This window comes from Orcinus orca, chromosome 1 (genome assembly GCF_937001465.1).
Source record: "Orcinus orca chromosome 1, mOrcOrc1.1, whole genome shotgun sequence".
Lineage (NCBI taxonomy): Eukaryota > Metazoa > Chordata > Mammalia > Artiodactyla > Delphinidae > Orcinus > Orcinus orca.
Window position 1 is genome coordinate 102,555,976 of NC_064559.1, and position 19,929 is coordinate 102,575,904.

A 19,929-nucleotide genomic window follows, 5' to 3' on the forward strand; every position below is an offset into this window, starting at 1 on the left:
TGGAGCGTCGCTGAAGGGCATGAACAGAGGTGGTGGAGGACGAAGACACCAGCCAACCATGGAAGCAATGCTAAACTAAAACTTTTGTCTTTAGTGTATTCTGAATTCTACACGCTCTGTGATCTATGTTGGGGGTAATTCACACATTTAGTTTATGTTTTGTTCCTTTCTGATTCCTTTGGGTACTTCTGTGGATTTTCAGTGATTCCCGTGTAGTCCAGAAATGTGAAATGGGAGACAGGTACAGGAAAAGAGATGCAGAGACCTCAATTTGGGGATTCTTAGTGAGAGAAGGATTCGGTGGAAAGGTATGGGTGTAGTGGACGTAATAGAAAGAAGAAGTTTGGTTTACCTGTGGGACTGAGGTTACCACTGGTTACTCAGGTTACCCTGATACTGCAAGGATTTAGGGAATGGAAAGTAAGAGGGCAGTGAGAGAAAAATAGCCCAGGAGAAACCCCAAGCTAGAGAATCAATGGGTGCTATGCCTTTAAAAAATATTGACAGAGGATATGTGTGTGTGATAGATGTATGATTATTACATAGACTGTCTCCTACTTACACATTTTGGTAGCTTGAACAAAATCTCGTCTTTTCTTTTTACCAGTGGGAGAGTTTTTGAGGCCCGGTCATCAATTCATCTTGACCCACATGCCCTTAGGATATTCTCTGAATTTCCATTTATTTGCCTCTGCTCTACTATTTAGCTCCTGGCTGGGTTTCCCTTACTCTTTTTGTGCCTCCGTTTTCGAGACGGGCATCATCTCCCTTGGGTCCAAAGGCTGTTCTCATTTTGCAAGTATGGGGGGATGTGTCTCCATGTGGCTGAAGTGCCCATCTCTCCTCCTCACCCTGACAGGACCATGGAAAATGTTCTTCAGCTCAGAAGGGCATCTCCCCATGCCTTCTGCTCAACCTGCACCCACATGCCCAGCCCTCCTAGGGCTCTTATTTAGGCAGCAGGATACAAAATCTGCAGGAGTTAACAACTGTAAGATGACGAAATAATCAAACCGACACATTCATGGCAGCGGAATTGTGTTTAATTGTTTGAAAAACTGGAGCAGAGACGAAGTGTGCTAGGAAAGGGTGGTCGGGCATGCTGCTTATATTTCCAAGCAGCCAAAAGGGCGAAGTATACAAGTCAGCAACGAAGATTAGAAGGTTTAGAACCGGATCCTTTGCTAAATGGAAATTGCAGCTTCTAATTCATAAGAAATGTTGATCCAGGAAGCTGCCATCTTAGTGTTGCCTTTTCCACAAGTGTGGCTCTTTCCAGAAGCTGGGGGTGAGATGGGCTGACAGCTAGCTGGCTGAGAGAGGGGAGTGGGCTTCATGTTCTCTGTTCTGCAGGGAGCTTGGCCTCTGGCCCATGCCTGGGGTTTACTTCTGCTTGGACTTCTGGCACTGCTGAGGGGCTGGGCACGTTGGGACAGAGGGCTCCTTGGCCTTGGGCGGAGGTTGGCAAGGCTGCTTGCTGGGCTTAGGTGGAGTTTAGCAGTGTTTTGGTGGGGGGAAACAGTACTTTACTGGGGGGCAGCATTGCCGCGGAGGGGGACAGTACTGCTGAGGTGGGGGACAGCAATACTTTGGTGCGGGGCAGCAATACTTTGGTGGGGTGCAGCATGGCTGGGATGGAGGGCAGCAATCCTTTGGTAGCGGGCAGCACAGCTTCTGCTTTGGATGATACATTCTGGTCTGGATGTGCACTGCAATGGAAAAGACACTGAAGTGAGGAACTCTAGAACCTTAGAGACACTCAACCCAGGAGAACCACTTGCCTCGTTCAAACCTGTGCCGTTTCAACCTTTGCCTGGTGGCTTCACCGATTAAACGTGTGTGTGTGTGTCTGCAATGATGTGAGTCAGTATAAATTGCAGCTACAGTTTGTAAGCCATAGCAAGGTTTTAATTGAGACAAATAAAGAAATATAGAAGGAAGGAAGGAAAGAAGAAAGAGAGGAAAAAAGGGTGAAAGGAGAAGAGTAATGGAGAGGGGTAGAAAAAACAAAAATATAAAAAATGAGAGAGAGACAGACAGACAGAGACAGGAGAGAGAAGGAAAGAATAAGAAGAAAGGTCAGGGGCAATGAGGACAAATGTATTATCCTTCCACAGCAGATACTGTGGAATTTAGAACATGATTTTCTTGGATGTGAGTCCTGTCTCCAAAATTAACCAGCTGTGTGACTTTGAGCAAGGTACTTAACTTCTCTGTACTCTTCTTAAAGTTGTTGTAAGGATTAATGAGCATATGAAACTCCACACAAACACATGTAAATACACAGGTAAATATGAGTGTAAAGATATATGTGTGTGTGTGCTCGCGTGGTCACACACACACACATACACACACACGAGAACCAAAACACGTTGAGTACTCTTGTAAAGATTTTGACCTTTTATATAAATATCAAACAATTGTAATGGAGCTTGTTAACCACTCTGTAAGAGAATTCATAGAAAAGACTCATCTAGAGACAAAACGACCGTTTAGATCGATACTAAATTCTAGGGGAGAATGCACATCTTAGAGAGGGAAGTCCTGGATCCCCAGGCACTGAGCACACGGGGGTGGAACAATGGTCCCCGACTCCCAGAGCAGGACATGGCCGCTTTACCACCTCCTCATGTCCTTGCTGCTCTGAGCTCCCTGGGCCTCTGCCCCCTGCTCCCTGAGGAGCTCTCCTCCCTCGCTGCACTGGCCTTTCCCTTCAGGGCAGCCCTGCCCTAGAGTTGGTGCTACCCTCTCCTAATCAGCTCCGCTCATCTCCTGGCCACGACAACAGTGCCACCACACACGCCAGCAGGACCCTCAAGACAGGACTCTGGTCACACCCTGGACCCCCATCTCAGCCCCCACCCCACACACTTCAGATGTTGACTTGTAGCCCAAGAGAGGTGGGTCCCCAATGATACGGACGAGAGAGGTGCCCACACAAGGCCTTTCTTTCTGACCAGCCAGCCAGTGCGCAAGCCCCAGCTGCCCGCAGAGTTTTGGACCAGGTAGAACCAAGCTCCCAAGAGCTGCGTTCCTTTGCCCGACATACCTGATTTCACCAGTGGCTGGAACGTGGAGAAGCTGAGGCTTTTGAGATGCTCTAAGACTGCACACCTTTTATACGTCTCAAATCCCTCTTGCAAGCCATGAGGTGGCCTACGATTGGGGTGTGCTAGGCCCCAGTCACAATAGGATGTATCTGCCCTTCCTCAAACTTGAGGTTTTACTCATCTCCTGGGCTGGTAAACTCACTCTCGGTTTGACGGTGCTTGAGGATGACAGTGCCTTCACGCGAGCCCTGGCCCCATTTCGCCATCACGTTACGAGCCGTGGCTTCCTCGTGTTTCCAAACCCACTCGTGATGTTTTCCCCTAGAAGCTTGACTTCTGGGATGGTGCTAAGCAAGCATGCAGGACACTGCTGGGTGTCGGAGCGGTGAGGGTAGTGTTCCAGGATATTCCGGTTGGTGCGGGAAGGTGTGGGCCGATCAGCGTGCACAGCGATCCTTGTTGTAAGAGAAACAACTACTGAGGGGTGAGTGGCTCTTGGGGAGACACAGTAAACTCAGCAAAGTTGGGACCTTGACTTAACCTAGACTCAGAGCCACATTCAGCCTCATCTGGAAACAAACCTGGGCAACCCACTTTGATTTTTCACCTGCTGTAATATAAACAACAAATGGGGCTGCAGCTCTCTGTGCTGCCTCTTGGTCAGCAAAACATTAGTCTTCATTCACAGAAACTGGGCGGATACAGTGGACAGTACGTATCTCACTTACAGGTGTATAAGTCACGCAGACTGCAGGCTTCTCAGGGAAATGATTATCATAAGTTGCAGAGGCTGGGGAGCTAAGAAACTTTGACCTGGCATGGGCTGCTGGACGAGTCACCCGTTCTGGCTCCTGGAATCTGAAATCCCAGTGCTTAAGGGCTGATGCGTCCTTCCCGTTCCACTTAGAGATTCCAGAACAAAGAAGGATGCCACAGGGCAGGGACCAGGATGAAAATGTTGAAACAACATCCATCAAAGGATGTAACATACATTAAATAATTCCCCAATTAGTGTTCCGACTGGGGCTCTGATCTTCACCAGCTGGGTGACTTTGGGCACTTTACTTCTTTGCGCACCAGTTTCCTCATCTGCTACACAGGATAACCGCATACTGCATGTCAGTTGAAAGGCTTATTTTGGACAACATATGTAAGCATGTGCACACTGTTGGGCACAAAATAAGGGCTCAACGATGGTTGGGTGCTCCGTGGAGTCGGGCTCTGAAAGCTGGGGCAAAGCCCACTCTTAGAAGTAGGGAGGAGGTCGTTGCCACATTTGAAGGCAAGTAGCGGTACTTTCCGCCACTCTCCTAAGACCTTGACTGACACAAATGGAAATGGGCAAGCCAGTCCTGAGGATGGCACGTTTCATTCTCAGACCTGGAACTTAGCCACAGCTCAGCTGCAAGCACTACAGTAACCCTACATCTTGGTAATTCACACTGCAGCATGAGAAGACAGCCTTGGATATCGATGGTGCCTCCTCTGGGACTCACCGTAAGGGCAGGCTATGCATGGGCTCGGCCCCGAAGGACACCCAGAGGATCCCAGGCCTTCCCGGGAGAAGAACCCCTTCCGCCTGTTGTCACTCTGACAGAAGCAACCCTGATAGGCTTGGAGAGAGATTTCAGCTCAGGTCCCTAGTAGCAGAGAGGAAAGGCCACGTGGGGCATGTGTTCTGGGATAAGTAATACTTCATCAAGACGTAGTGAGCTCACACAACACACCAGGCCCTGGGGACGGTGGCCAGCCAGGAGGGCCAGAGCCTCCCTGGTCCCTAAACCGTTTCACATCCTCTTCTCCGCCTACTGCTTCCAACTCTGTAGATACTTTTCAATGGTTTGCCTTGGATGAGCTGAAGAACTCAAACCCACTTGTCGCCGTAGCAATGCCTGCGTTACTAGAGAAAATGTGAACGTCTGAAGATCCATGAGTTTGGGTGTTACATCCAGTCCATCTTTTCTGGCCTAAGCCCTCACTACCCAGAACAGATTTTGTTGGGTGTGGAGTCTGCTATCTCAAGCATGCGTTATGTAGTATTGCATCTACCAACAGAGAAGATAGGAACATGTCCTCTAGGAGCCACAGGTACAACTAAACGCTTATCCTTGGAATGGTATTGTTCCCTGACATTCATTGGCATCACTCTTTGTCTTCCTCCAAACCTCTGACTCTCATATACAAACACACAGACACACACAGACACAGAAACACACACACACACACACACAAACACACACATACAGAAGGCAGAAGGGACAATTGGGACCAAGGAGGTCACAGCAGAACCTGGCCACAGGCTCAGCCCACTGTATCTACTGTGCCAGGCATCTGTGAATGAACACCAGGCTGGGGCCCGTGCACACATATGCAGGGGAAGGCCGAGCTGAACCTCTGGGGCCGGCCGCATCAACAGACAGGGTTCCGGACAAAGGACTCCTGGTGGCTGGAGCTAGAGCCTCTCTGCTGAAATCCATCGCCAGCTGGGCATCCCCTGGGGCACGGCAGGGTGTGTGCCATCATCTGGGCAGCTGAGAGACGCCCTCCCTGTTCAAGGGGTCTTGTCCCGGGAGGATGAGGGAGGGGCAGTCCTCCCCTGACTGTCACAATCTCTGCTCGAGTTTCTAATTCAGGCCTTGAAGTCGGAGCTATTTTCATTTTACAGCTTCGAAAGTTTCTATTCGCTAAGGTTACTTAAGTAAAAAGTAGGGAAGAGAGGATTAAACCCAGCCCTGCCAGGCTCCCGGATATGTGTGTGTGTTCTTCTTCTTGCACTATACTACCTTCTAGGGAATTTCTTTGTTTGGAGAAGCTGGGAGGACGACGCCTGCCCAGCGGGGGCCTCTGGGACGCTGCTCCATCTTCTGTTCTCCATGGTCAGTGGAAGTCTTCACACGAGGAGTATTTACTCTGAATAATAACCCCGTGTGTGTCTTTGATATGAACGTGTACCCCTGTATAAGCACGTGTGAATGTGTGACTGTTTGAAGGTACTGTCTTTGCCTTCCCAACGGGTCAGTGAGTTTTAAGTTCTGGAAAGACAGGATCCACGCTTTATGCTTCTTCTAGCCACTAGCACGGTCAGAGCACTTGCCATGTTGCAAAGATAAGGACCAGGGTTTGAATCTCACCTCCACCATGTGCAAGGTGTTGTTACACTGAACACGTAAGGAGCTTCACTTCACCTTGCCACTACCTCTCATAGGAAGAGCAAGACCTGCTTCCATATTGTGGTATCTGTGTGTGTGAGTGCTTGGCACACACCATGCCCTTTCCATGCTTCCTCAGCTTATCAGCCTCCTCCTGGGAGTAGGGTCTGCCTCCAAAAGACATGGCTGGCGGTGTACCTTGATAGGCAAATGTCACTGTGGGCCAGAGCTGCCCAGGACTGCCTCAACAGCAGGAATCATCATGGGCAGGTGTTACAAAGGGAAGTTTGTGGAAGAAAAGGGCAACCACACAATGTGGCGAATAGGCCCTGGACAAAGTACCATTTCCCCCTGTGAACACCCCTCGGATGCTTTGGTCTACACAACTCTTACTTGTCCTGGCCCCAAGATGTGCCCTGCCCCTCACACCTTGTTCTGACTAACGGTGTGGAACCCATGTCGTCAGGTTGGAGGTAATAAGTGGAGGGTCTTGCTGCTCTGTCAGGAAGTGGAGAATAATAATAAAAGCAAGAGCTAACATTCATCCAACATTTACTATGTGTTACATCCTACTTACTATTTATTTACATTGTCTCATTGAAGACCCCTCCCCGTCAACCCCAGGTTGCAGGTATTATTCTGCCCACTATACACATGAGTAAAGTGAGGCCTAGGGAAGTATTGGATTCAGTCCATCATAGGCATGCATCTGGCATCCAAACCCACTCTGACAGGATAAAGGAAAATTCCACAAGATGGTCCACACATAACCCCGTGTGCACACAATCCTAGTATGATAATTAGTGGAGGAGAAAATTAAGTGAAGCCCAGAGAGGCAAAATTCAACCTTGTCTTAATCAGCTGAAGGGGGAGGATGAGGAAATAGAGAATAAGAACCCAAATAGAATTCTGGGGCAACTTCATGTATATGAGGCAAGAGAGGAGGTTTTGGAGCCTGTGCTGAATGAGGTATCTGAGGGTGGGGAATTGGCTCAAAGAGCTCATCATTTTCAGGGAGTCCACTTAAGGTGTCTACAGCTTTTCAATTCATTTTGTGTGTCATCGTTGAGTTCTGTTGAATGCAACGCTCTGTTGGAAATATTTAGGACACATAGGTCTGGAAACTGGACGCGCCCCCCAGCATTCCGTGGTGTAAAATGGTGCAGGTGGCTGCAGAGGCTATGTGCTCTCTCCACCACGGACAGGGGCTGAGACGTTGAAGACTGGCCTCCTGGGAACAACTAGCTCTCGCAGCATTGGCTGCTGCTCTACGCAGTCCTGGAACGCACTCCTGCTTACTTACACATATCCTGCTGTCCTTCGACTCTGAACCTCACTTCTCCCGGTGTTCTACCTGGAAAGACATTTTCTGGGAGCCCTGTGGTGGATGTCATTATGACACAGATGGCCAAGTTCTCCTTCCTCCCCTCAACAGCCCTCAGTGTTCTCTCTCTGTCTCCTCTGAATTCTGAGGGCAGGAATGACATATCTGTGGCTTCCAAGTCGTCCATGAATTAGACGTCTTCCGGTCAAACTGATTTTTGTTGTCTTGATGATCTGAGCTTGCTTTCCTTACGGGGATTAAACCAAGAATACTGGAGCCTTGTATGTGAGTTTTTGCTTCCACAACATCCCACACATTCTAAACGAAGGGAGGGGCAGGTACTTACAAAGGATGCGATGATGCATTGCTGCTTGGGATGGATGGATTGGTGATGGGTAAATAGGTAGATGGATGAAGCCTCGCTGAAGGGCATGAACAGAGGTGGTGGAGGATGAAGAGACCAGCCAACCATGGAAGCAATGCTAAACTAAAACTAAACCTTTTGTCTTTAGCGTATTCTGAATCCTACATGCTCTGTGATATATGTTGGGGATAATTCACACATTTAGTTTATGTTTTGTTCCTTTCTCATTCCTTTGGGTACTTCTGTGGATTTTCAGTGATTCCCTTGTAGCCCAGAAACATGAAATGGGAGGCGGGTATAGGAACAGAGATGCAAAGACCTCAATTTGGGGAGTTTTAGTGAGAGAAGGATTCGGTGGAAAGGTATGGGTGTAGTGGACGTAATAGAAAGAAGAACTTTGGCTTACCTGTGGGCCTGAGGTTACCACCGGTTACTCAGGTTACCCTGATACCGCAAGGATTTAGGGAATGGAAAGTAAGAGGGCAGTGAGAGAAAAATAGCACAGGAGAAACCCCAAGCTAGAGAATCAATGGGTGCTATGACTTTAAAATCTCTTGACAGTGGGGCTTCCCTGGTGGCGCAGTGGTTGAGAGTCCGCCTGCCGATGCAGGGGACGCGGGTTCGTGCCCCGGTCCGGGAAGATCGCACATGCCGCGGAACGGCTGGGCCCGTGAGCCATGGCCACTGAGCCTGCGCGTCCAGAGCCTGTGCTCCGCAACGGGAAAGGCCACATCAGTGACAGGCCCGCGTACAGAAAAAAAAAAACAAAAAAAATATTGACAGCGGATATGTGTGTGTGATGGTTGTATGATTTTTACATACACTGTCTCCTACTATCACATTTTGGTAGCTTGAACAAAATCACATTTTCTTTTACCAGTAGTAGAGATTTTGAGGCCCGGTCCTCAATTCATTTTCACCCACATGCCCCTAGAGTATTCTCTGAATTTCCCTTTATTTGCCTATGCTCTACTCTTTAGCTCCTGGCTGAGTTTCCCTTACTCTTTTTGGGCCTCCATTTTCGAGACGGGAATCATCTCCCCACTGTCCAAAGGCTGTTCTCATTTTGCAATTATGGGGGGATGTGTCTCCATGCGGCTGAAGTGCCCATCTCTCCTCCTCACCCTGGCAGGACCAAGGAAAATGTCCTTCAGCTCAGAAGTGCACCTCCCCATGCCTTTTGCTCAGCCTGCACCCACATGCCCAGCCCTCAAGGGCTCATATTTAGGCAGCAGGATACAAAATCTGCAGGAGTTAACAACTGTAAGATGATGAAATAATCAAACCGACACATTCATGGCAGCGAAATTGTGTTTAATTGTTTGAAAAACTGGAGCAGAGACCAAGTGTGCTAGGAAAGGATGGTCGGGCATGTTGCTTAAGTTTCCAACAAGCCAAAACGGCGAAGTATACAAGTCTGCAAAGAAGATTAGAAGGTTTAGAACCGGATCCTTTGCTAAATGGAAATTGCAGCTGCTAATTCATAAGAAATGTTGATCCAGGAAGCTGCCATCTTGGTGCTGCCTTTTCCACAATTGTGGCTGCTTCCAGAAGCCGGGGGTGAGCGGTGCTGACAGCTAGCTGGCTGAGAGAGGGGAGATGGCTTCATGTTCTCTGTTCTGCAGGGAGCTTGGCCTCTGGCCCATGCCTGGGGTTTACTTCTGCTTGGACTTGTGGCACTGCTGAGGGGCTGGGCACTTTGGGATAGAGGGCTCCTTGCCCTTGGGTGGAGGTTGGCAAGGCTGCTTGCTGTGCTGAGGTGGAGTTAGCAGTGTTTTGGTGGGGGGAAACAGTACTTTACTGGGGGGCAGCATTGCCGCGGAGGGGGACAGTACTGCTGAGGTGGGGGACAGCAATACTTTGGTGAGGGGCAGCAATAATTTGGTGGGGTGCAGCATGGCTGGGATGGAGGGCAGCAATACTTTGGTAGCGGGCAGCACAGCTTCTGCTTTGGATGATACATTCTGGTCTGGATGTGCACTGCAACGGAAAAGACACTGAACTGAGGAACTCTTGAACCTTAGAGACACTCAACCCAGGAGAACCACTTGCCTCATTCAAACCTGTGCCGTTTCAACCTTTGCCTGGTGGCTTCACCCATTAAATGTGTGTGTGTGTGTGTCTGCAGTGATGTGAGTCACTATAAATTGTAGCTACAGTTTGTAAGCCATAGCAAGGTTTTAACTGAGACAAATAAAGAAATATAGAAGGAAGGAAGGAAAGAAGAAAGAGAGGAAAAAAGGGTGAAAGGAGAAGAGTAATGGAGAGGGGTAGAAAAAACAAAAATATAAAAAATGAGAGAGAGACAGACAGACAGAGACAGGAGAGAGAAGGAAAGAATAAGAAGAAAGGTCAGGGGCAATGAGGACAAATGTATTATCCTTCCACAGCAGATACTGTGGAATTTAGAACATGATTTTCTTGGATGTGAGTCCTGTCTCCAAAATTAACCAGCTGTGTGACTTTGAGCAAGGTACTTAACTTCTCTGTACTCTTCTTAAAGTTGTTGTAAGGATTAATGAGCATATGAAACTCCACACAAACACATGTAAATACACAGGTAAATATGAGTGTAAAGATATATGTGTGTGTGTGCTCGCGTGGTCACACACACACACATACACACACACGAGAACCAAAACACGTTGAGTACTCTTGTAAAGATTTTGACCTTTTATATAAATATCAAACAATTGTAATGGAGCATGCTAACCACTCTGTAAGAGAATTCATAGAAAAGACTCATCTAGAGACAAAATGACCGTTTAGATCGATACTAAATTGTAGAGGAGAATGCACATCTTAGAGAGGGAAGTCCTGGATCCCCAGGCACTGAGCACACGGGGGTGGAACAATGGTCCCCGACTCCCAGAGCAGGACATGGCCGCTTTACCACCTCCTCATGTCCTTGCTGCTCTGAGCTCCCTGGGCCTCTGCCCCCTGCTCCCTGAGGAGCTCTCCTCCCTCGCTGCACTGGCCTTTCCCTTCAGGGCAGCCCTGCCCTAGAGTTGGTGCTACCCTCTCCTAATCAGCTCCGCTCATCTCCTGGCCACGACAACAGCGCCACCACACACGCCAGCAGGACCCTCAAGACAGGACTCTGGTCACACCCTGGACCCCCATCTCAGCCCCCACCCCACACACTTCAGATGTTGACTTGTAGCCCAAGAGAGGTGGGTCCCCAATGATACGGACGAGAGAGGTGCCCACACAAGTCCTTTCTTTCTGACCAGCCAGCCAGTGCGCAAGCCCCAGCTGCCCGCAGAGTTTTGGACCAGGTAGAACCAAGCTCCCAAGAGCTGCGTTCCTTTGCCCGACATACCTGATTTCACCAGTGGCTGGAACGTGGAGAAGCTGAGGCTTTTGAGATGCTCTAAGACTGCACACCTTTTATACGTCTCAAATCCCTCTTGCAAGCCATGAGGTGGCCTACGATTGGGGTGTGCTAGGCCCCAGTCACAATAGGATGTATCTGCCCTTCCTCAAACTTGAGGTTTTACTCATCTCCTGGGCTGGTAAACTCACTCTCGGTTTGACGGTGCTTGAGGATGACAGTGCCTTCACGCGAGCCCTGGCCCCATTTCGCCATCACGTTACGAGCCGTGGCTTCCTCGTGTTTCCAAACCCACTCGTGATGTTTTCCCCTAGAAGCTTGACTTCTGGGATGGTGCTAAGCAAGCATGCAGGACACTGCTGGGTGTCGGAGCGGTGAGGGTAGTGTTCCAGGATATTCCGGTTGGTGCGGGAAGGTGTGGGCCGATCAGCGTGCACAGCGATCCTTGTTGTAAGAGAAACAACTACTGAGGGGTGAGTGGCTCTTGGGGAGACACAGTAAACTCAGCAAAGTTGGGACCTTGACTTAACCTAGACTCAGAGCCACATTCAGCCTGATCTGGAAACAAACCTGGGCAACCCACTTTGATTTTTCACCTGCTGTAATATAAACAACAAATGGGGCTGCAGCTCTCTGTGCTGCCTCTTGGTCAGCAAAACATTAGTCTTCATTCACAGAAACTGGGCGGTTACTGTTGAGAGTACGTATCTCACTTACAGGTGTATAAGTCACGCAGACTGCAGGCTTCTCAGGAAATGATTATCATAAGGTGGAGAGGCTGGGGAGCTAAGAAACTTTGACCTGGCATGGGCTGCTGGACGAGTCACCCGTTCTGGCTCCTGGAATCTGAAATACCAGGGCTTAAGGGCTGATGCGTCCTTCCCGTTCCACTTAGAGATTCCAGAACAAAGAAGGATGCCACAGGGCAGGGACCAGGATGAAAATGTTGAAACAACATCCATCAAAGGATGAAACATACCTTAAATAGTTCCCCAATTAGTGTTCCGACTGGGGCTCTGATCTTCACCAGCTGGGTGACTTTGGGCACTTTACATCTTTGCGCACCAGTTTCCTCATCTGCTACACAGGATAACCACACACTGCATGTCAGCTGAAAGGCTTATTTTGGACAACATGTGTAAGCATGTGCACACTGTTGGGCACAGAATAAGGGCTCAGTGATGGTTGGGTGCTCCATGTAGTTGGGCTCTGAAAGCTGGGGCAAAGCCCAGTCTTAGAATTAGGGAGGAGGTCGTTGCCACATTTGAAGGCAAGTAGCGGTACTTGCCGCCAGTGTCCTAAGACCTTGACTGACACAAATGGAAATGGGCAAGCCAGTCCTGAGGACGGCACGTTTCATTCTCAGACCTGGAATTTAGCCACAGCTCAGCTGCAAGCACTACAGTAACCCTAGATCTTGGGAATTCACACTGCAGCATGAGAAGACAACCTTCGATATCAATGGTGCCTCCTCTGGGACTCACCATAAGGGCAGGCTATGCATGGGCTCGGCCCCGTAGGAAACCCAGAGGAACCCAGCCCTTCCCGGGAGAAGAACCCCTTCTGCCTGTTGTCACTCTGACAGAGGCAACCCTGATAGGCTTGGAGAGAGATTTCACCTCAGGTCCCTAGTAGCAGAGAGGAAAGGCCACGTGGGGCATGTGTTCTGGGATAACTAATAATTCATCAAGACGTAGTGAGCTCACACAACACACCAGGCCCTGGGGACGGTGGCCAGCAAGGAGGGCCAGAGCCTCCCTGGTCCCTAAACCGTTTCACATCCTCTTCTCCGCCTACTGCTTCCAACTCTGTAGATACTTTTCAATGGTTTGCCTTGGATGAGCTGAAGAACTCAAACCCACTTGTCGCCATAGCAATGCCTGCGTTACTAGAGAAAATGTGAACGTCTGAAGATCCATGAGTTTGGGTGTTACATCCAGTCCATCTTTTCTGGACTAAGCCCTCACTACCCAGAACAGATTTTGTTGGGTGTGGAATCTGCTATCTCAAGCATGCATTATGTAGTATTGCATCTACCAACAGAGGACATAGGAACATTTCCTCTAGGAGCCAGAGGTACAAATAAACGCTTATCCTTGGGATGGTATTGTTCCCTGACGTTCATTGGCATCACTCTTTCTCTTCCTCCAAACCTCTGCCTCTCATATACAAACACACAGACACACACAGACACAGAAACATACACACACACACACACAAACAAATGCAGAAGGGACAACTGGGTCCAAGGAGGTTTCAGCAGAACTTGGGCCTAGGCTAAGCTCACTGTATCTTCTGTGCCAGGCATCTGTGAATAAACACCAGACCGGGGCCCGTGCACACATATGCAGGGGAAGGCCGAGCTGACCCTCTGGGGCCGGCCGCATCAACAGACAGGGTTCCGGACAAAGGACTCCTGGTGGCTGGAGCTAGAGCCTCTCTGCTGAAATCCATCGCCAGCTGGGCATCCCCTGGGGCACGGCAGGGTGTGTGCCATCATCTGGGTGGCTGAGAGACGCCCTCCCTGTTCAAAGGGTCTTGTCCCGGGAGGATGAGGGAGGGGCAGTCCTCCCCTGACTGTCAGAATCTCTGCTCGAGTGTGTAATTCAGGCTTTGAAGTCGGAGCTATTTTCATTTTACAGCTTCAAAAGTTTCTGTTCGCTAAGGTTACTTAAGGAAAAAGCAGGGAAGAGAGGATTTAACCCAGCCCTGCCAGGCTCCCGGATATGTGTGTGTGTTCTTTTTTTTGCACTATACTACCTTCTAAGGGAATTTCTTTGTTTGGAGAAGCTGGGAGGACGACGCCTGCCCAGCGGGGGCCTCTGGGACGCTGCTCCATCTTCTATTCTCCATGGTCAGTGGAAGTCTTCACACGAGGAGTATTTACTCTGAATAATAACCCCGTGTGTGTCTTTGATATGAACGTGTACCCCTGTATAAACACGTGTGAATGTGTGACTGTTTGAAGGTACTGCCTTTGCCTTCCCAACGGATCAGTGAGTTTTAAGTTCTGGAAAGACGGGATCCACGCTTTATGCTTCTTCTAGCCACTAGCACGGTCAGAGCACTTGCCATGTTGCAAAGGTAAGGACCAGGGTTTGAATCTCACCTCCACCATGTGCAAGGTGTTGTTACACTGAACACGTAAGGAGCTTCTCTTCACCTTGCCACTACCTCTCATAGGAAGAGCAAGACCTGCTTCCATATGGTGGTATCTGTGCGTGTGAGTGCTTGGCACACACCATGCCCTTCCCATGCTTCCTCAGCTTATCAGCCTCCTCCTGGGAGTAGGGTCTGCCTCCAAGAGACATGGCTGGCAGTGTACCTTCACAGGCAAATGTCACTGTGGGACAGAGCAGCCCAGGACTGCCTCAACAGCAGGAATCATCATGGGCAGGTGTTACAAAGGGAAGTTTGTGGAAGAAAAGGGCAACCACCCAATGTGGTGAATAGACCCTGGACAAAATACCATTTCCGCCTGTGAACACCCCTCGGATGCTTTGGTCTACACAACTCTTCCTTGTCCTGGCCCCAAGATGCGCCCTGCCCCTCACACCTTGTTCTGACTAACGGTGTGGAACCCATGTCGTCAGGTTGGAGGTAATAAGTGGAGGGTCTTGCTGCTCTGTCAGGAAGTGGAGAATAATAATAAAAGCAGGAGCTAACATTCATCCAACATTTACTATGTGTTACAACCTATTTACTATTAATTTACATTGTCTCATTGAAGACCCCTCCCCGTCAACCCCAGGTTGCAGGTATTATTTTCCCAATATACACATGAGTAAAGTGAGGCCTAGGGAAGTATTGGATTCAGTCCAGCATAGACATGCATCTGGCATCCAAACCCACTATGACGGGATAAAGGAAAATTCAGCAAGATGGTCCACACATAACCCCGTGTGCACACATTCCTAGTATGATAATTAGTGGAGGAGAAAATTAAGTGAAGCCCAGAGAGGCAAAATTCAACCTTGTCTTAATCAGCTGAGTGGGGAGGATGAGGAAATAGAGAATAAGAACCCAAATGAGAGTTCTGGGGCAAGGTCATGTATGTGAGGCAGGAGAGGAGCTATTTGGAGCCTGTGCAGACTGAGGTATCTGAGGGTGGGGAATTGGCTCAAAGAGCTCATCATTTTCAGGGAGTTCATTTTGTGTGTCATCGTTGAGTTGTGTTGAATGCAACGCTCTGTTGGAAATATTTAGGACACATAGGTCTGGAAACTGGACGCGCCCCCCAGCATTCCGTGGTGTCTAATGGTGCAGGTGGCTGCAGAGGCTATGTGCTCTCTCCACCACAGACAGGAGCTGAGACGTTGAAGACTGGCCTCCTGGGAACAACTAGCACTCGCAGCATTGGCTGCTGCTCTACGCAGTCCTGGAACGCACTGCTGCTTACTTACACACATCCTGCTGTCCTTCTGCTCTGAACCTCCCTTCTCCCGGTGTTCTTCGTGGAAAGACATTTTCTGGGAGCCCTGTGGTGAATGTCATTATGACACAGATGACCAAGTTCTCCTTCCTCCCCTCAACAGCCCTCAGTGTTCTCTCTCTGTCTCCTCTGAGTTCTGAGGGCAGGAATGACGTATCTGTGGCTTCCAAGTTGCCCATGAATTAGACGTCTTCCGGTCAAACTGCTTTTTGTTGTCTTGACGGTCTGAGCTTGCTTTCATCACGGGGATTAAACCAAGAATACTGGAGCCTTGTGTGCGAGTTTGTGCTTCCACAGCATCCCTCACATTCTAAACGAAGGGAGGGGCAAGTACTTACGAAGGATGCGATGATGCATTGCTGCTTGGGATGGATGGATCGGTGATGGATAAATAGGTAGATGGATGGAGCCTAACTGGAGGGCATGAACAATGGTGGTGGAGGACGAAGAGACCAGCCAAGCATGGAAGCAATGCTAAACTAAAACTAAAACTTTTGTCTTTAGCGTATTCTGAATCCTACACGCTCTGTGATCTACGTTGGGGATAATTCACACATTTAGTTTATGTTTTGTTCCTTTCTGATTCCTTTGGGCACTTCTGTGGATTTTCAGTGATTCCCTTGTAGCCCAGAACGTGAAATGGGAGACAGGTACAGAAAAAGAGATGCAAAGACCTCAATTTGGGGACTCTTAGTGAGAGAAGGATTCGGTGGAAAGGTATGGGTGTAGTGGACGTAATAGAAAGAAGTTTGGATTACCTGTGGGCCTGAGGTTACCACCGGTTACTCAGGTTACCCTGATACCACAAGGATTTAGGGAATGGAATGTAGGAGGGCAGTGAGAGAAAAATAGCCCAGGAGAAACCCCAAGCTAGAGAATCAATGGGTGCTATGACTTTAAAAATTATTCACAGTGGATATGTGTGTGTGATGGATGTATGATTTTTTTTAACATTTTTATTGGGGTATAATTGCTTTACAATGGTGTGTTAATTTCTGCTTTATAACAAAGTGAATCAGTTATACATATACATATGTTCCCATATATCTTCCCTCTTGCGTTTCCCTCCCTCCCACCCTCCCTATCCCAACCCTCCTGGCGGTCACAAAACACCGAGCCGATATTCCTGTGCCATGTGGCTGCTTCCCACTAGCTATCTACCTTACGTTTGTTACTGTATATATGTCCATGCCTCTCTCTCGCCCTGTCACAGCTCACCCTTCCCCCTCCCTACATCCTCAAGTCCGTTCTCCAGTAGGTCTTTGTCTTACTCCTGGCTTACCCCTAGGTTCTTCATGACATTTTTTTCCCTTAAATTCCATATATATGTGTTAGCATACGGTATTTGTCTTTCTCTTTCTGACTTACTTCACTCTGTATGACAGACTCTAGGTCTATCCACCTCATTACAGATAGCTCAATTTCATTTCTTTTTATGGCTGAGTAATATTCCATTGTATATATGTGCCACATCTCCTTTATCCATTCATCCGATGATGGGCACTTAGGTTGTTTCCATCTCCGGGCTATTGTAAATAGAGCTGCAATGAACATTTTGGTACATGACTCTTTTTGAATTTTGGTTTTCTCAGGGTATATGCCCAGCAGTGGGATTGCTGGGTCATATGGTAGTTCTATTTGTAGTTTTTTAAGGAACCTCCATACTGTTCTCCATAGTGGCTGAACCAATTCACATTCCCACCAGCAGTGCAAGAGTGTTCCCTTTCCTCCACACCCTCTCCAGCATTTATTGTTTCTAGATTTTTTGAGGATGGCCATTCTGACTGCTGTGAGGCGATATCTCAATGAAGTTTTGATTTGCATTTCTCTAATTATTAATGATGTTGAGCATTCTTTCATGTGTTTGTTGGCAGTCTGTATATCTTCTTTGGAGAAATGTCTATTTAGATCTTCTGCCCATTTTGGGACTGGGTTGTTTGTTTTTTTGTTACTGAGCTGCATGATCTGCTTGTAAATTTTGGAAATTAATCCTTTCTCAGTTGCTTCATTTGCAAATATTTTCTCCCATGATATATGATTTTTACATAGACTGTCTCTTACACATTTTGTTAGATTGAACAAAATCTCGTCTTTTCCTTTGCCAGTGGGAGAGTTTTTGAGGCCCGGTCCTCAATTCATTTTCACCCACATGCCCTTGGAGTACTCTCTGAATTTCCATTTATTTGCCTCTACTCTACTCTTTAGCTCCTGGCTGGGTTTCCCTTACTCTTTCTGTGCCTCCGTTTTCGAGACGGGCATCATCTCCCCAGTACCCAAAGGCTATTCTCATTTTGAAAGTATGGGGGGATGTGTCTCCATGTGGCTGAGGTGCCCATCTCTCCTCCTCACCCTGGCAAGACCAAGGAAAATGTCCTTCAGCTCAGAAGTGCATCTCCCCATGCCTTCTGCTCTACCTGCACCCACATGCCAAGCCTTCCTAGGGCTCATATTTAGGCAGCAGGATACAAAATCTGCAGGAGTTAACAACTGTAAGATGACGAAATAATCAAACCGACACATTCATGGCAGCGGAGTTGTGTTTAATTGTTTGAAAAACTGGAGCAGAGACGAAGTGTGCTAGGAAAGGGTGGTCGGGCATGGTGCTTAAGCTTCCAAGCAGCCAAAAGGGTGAAGTATACAAGTCAGCAACGAAGATTAGAAGGTTTAGAACCGGATCCTTTTCTAAATGGAAATTGCAGCTTCTAATTCATAAGAAATGTTGATCCAGGAAGCTGCCATTTTGATGCTGCCTTTTCCACAAGTGTGGCTGCTTCCAGAAGCCGGGGGTGAGCGGTGCTGACAGCTAGCTGGCTGAGAGAGGGGAGTTGGCTTCATGTTCTCTGTTCTGCAGGGAGCTTGGCCTCTGGCCCATGCCTGCGGTTTACTTATGCTTGGACTTCTGGCACTGCTGTGGGTCTGAGCACTTTGGGATAGAGGGCTCCTTGCCCTTGGGTGGAGGTTGGCAAGGCTGCTTGCTGTGCTGAGGTGGAGTTTAGCAGTGTTTTGGTGGGGGAAAACAGTACTTTACTGGGGGGCAGCATTGCCGTGGAGGGGGAGAGTACTGCTGAGGTGGGAGACAGCAATATTTTGGTGAGGGGCAGCAATATTTTGGTGGGGTGCAGCATTGCTGGGATGGAGGGCAGCAATCCTTTTGTAGTGGGCAGCACAGCTTCTGCTTTGGATGATACATTCTGGTCTGGATGTTCACTGCAATGGGAAAGACACTGAAGTGAGGAACTCTAGAACCTTAGAGACACTCAACCCAGGAGAACCACTTGCCTCGTTCAAACCTGTGCCGTTTCAACCTTTGCCTAGTGCCTTCACCGATTAAATGTGCATCTGTGTGTGTGCAATGAGGTGAGTCAGTATAAATTGTAGCTATAGTTTGTAAACCATAGCAAGGTTTTAATTGAGACAAATAAACAAATATAGAAGGAAAGAAAGAAAGATGGAAGACAGGGAAAAAGGGGGGAAAGGAGAAGAGTAATGGAGAGGGCTAGGAAAAACAAAGATAAAAAAATGAGAGAGAGACAGACAGACAGAGACAGGAGAGAGAAGGAAAGAATAAGAAGGAAGGTCAGGGGCAATGAGGACAAATGTATTATCCTTCCACAGCAGATACTGTGGAATTTAGAACATGATTTTCTTGGATGTGAGTCCTGTCTCCAAAATTAACCAGCTGTGTGACTTTGAGCAAGGTACTTAACTTCTCTGTACTCTTCTTAAAGTTGTTGTAAGGATTAATGAGCATATGAAACTCCACACAAACACATGTAAATACACAGGTAAATATGAGTGTAAAGATATATGTGTGTGTGTGCTCGCGTGGTCACACACACACACATACACACACACGAGAACCAAAACACGTTGAGTACTCTTGTAAAGATTTTGACCTTTTATATAAATATCAAACAATTGTAATGGAGCTTGTTAACCACTCTGTAAGAGAATTCATAGAAAAGACTCATCTAGAGACAAAACGACCGTTTAGATCGATACTAAATTGTAGAGGAGAATGCACATCTTAGAGAGGGAAGTCATGGATCCCCAGGCACTGAGCACACGGGGGTGGAACAATGGTCCCCGACTCCCAGAGCAGGACATGGCCGCTTTACCACCTCCTCATGTCCTTGCTGCTCTGAGCTCCCTGGGCCTCTGCCCCCTGCTCCCTGAGGAGCTCTCCTCCCTCGCTGCACTGGCCTTTCCCTTCAGGGCAGCCCTGCCCTAGAGTTGGTGCTACCCTCTCCTAATCAGCTCCGCTCATCTCCTGGCC

The 19,929-nt window shown here is 48.3% G+C and overlaps 2 long non-coding RNA genes across 10 annotated transcripts in view; one reads left to right on the forward strand and one right to left on the reverse strand.

Moving 5' to 3' along the window:
- The window catches only part of LOC125964257 (uncharacterized), a 161,600-nt gene that overhangs the window by 50,294 nt on the left and 91,377 nt on the right, over window positions 1–19,929 (forward strand). For 2 of the 9 annotated variants that reach the window (XR_007477102.1, XR_007477101.1), the window contains exon 2: window positions 9,324–9,619. The exons of the other annotated variants lie outside the window; for them this stretch is intronic. This is a non-coding gene — a long non-coding RNA (uncharacterized LOC125964257). The remainder of the gene's footprint in view (window positions 1–9,323; window positions 9,620–19,929) is intronic. 9 annotated transcript variants of the gene reach the window in all.
- LOC117198522 (uncharacterized) overlaps window positions 18,177–19,929 on the reverse strand; it is a 67,984-nt gene continuing 66,231 nt past the window's right edge. The window contains exon 2 of the long non-coding RNA XR_007477110.1: window positions 18,177–18,209. This is a non-coding gene — a long non-coding RNA (uncharacterized LOC117198522). The remainder of the gene's footprint in view (window positions 18,210–19,929) is intronic.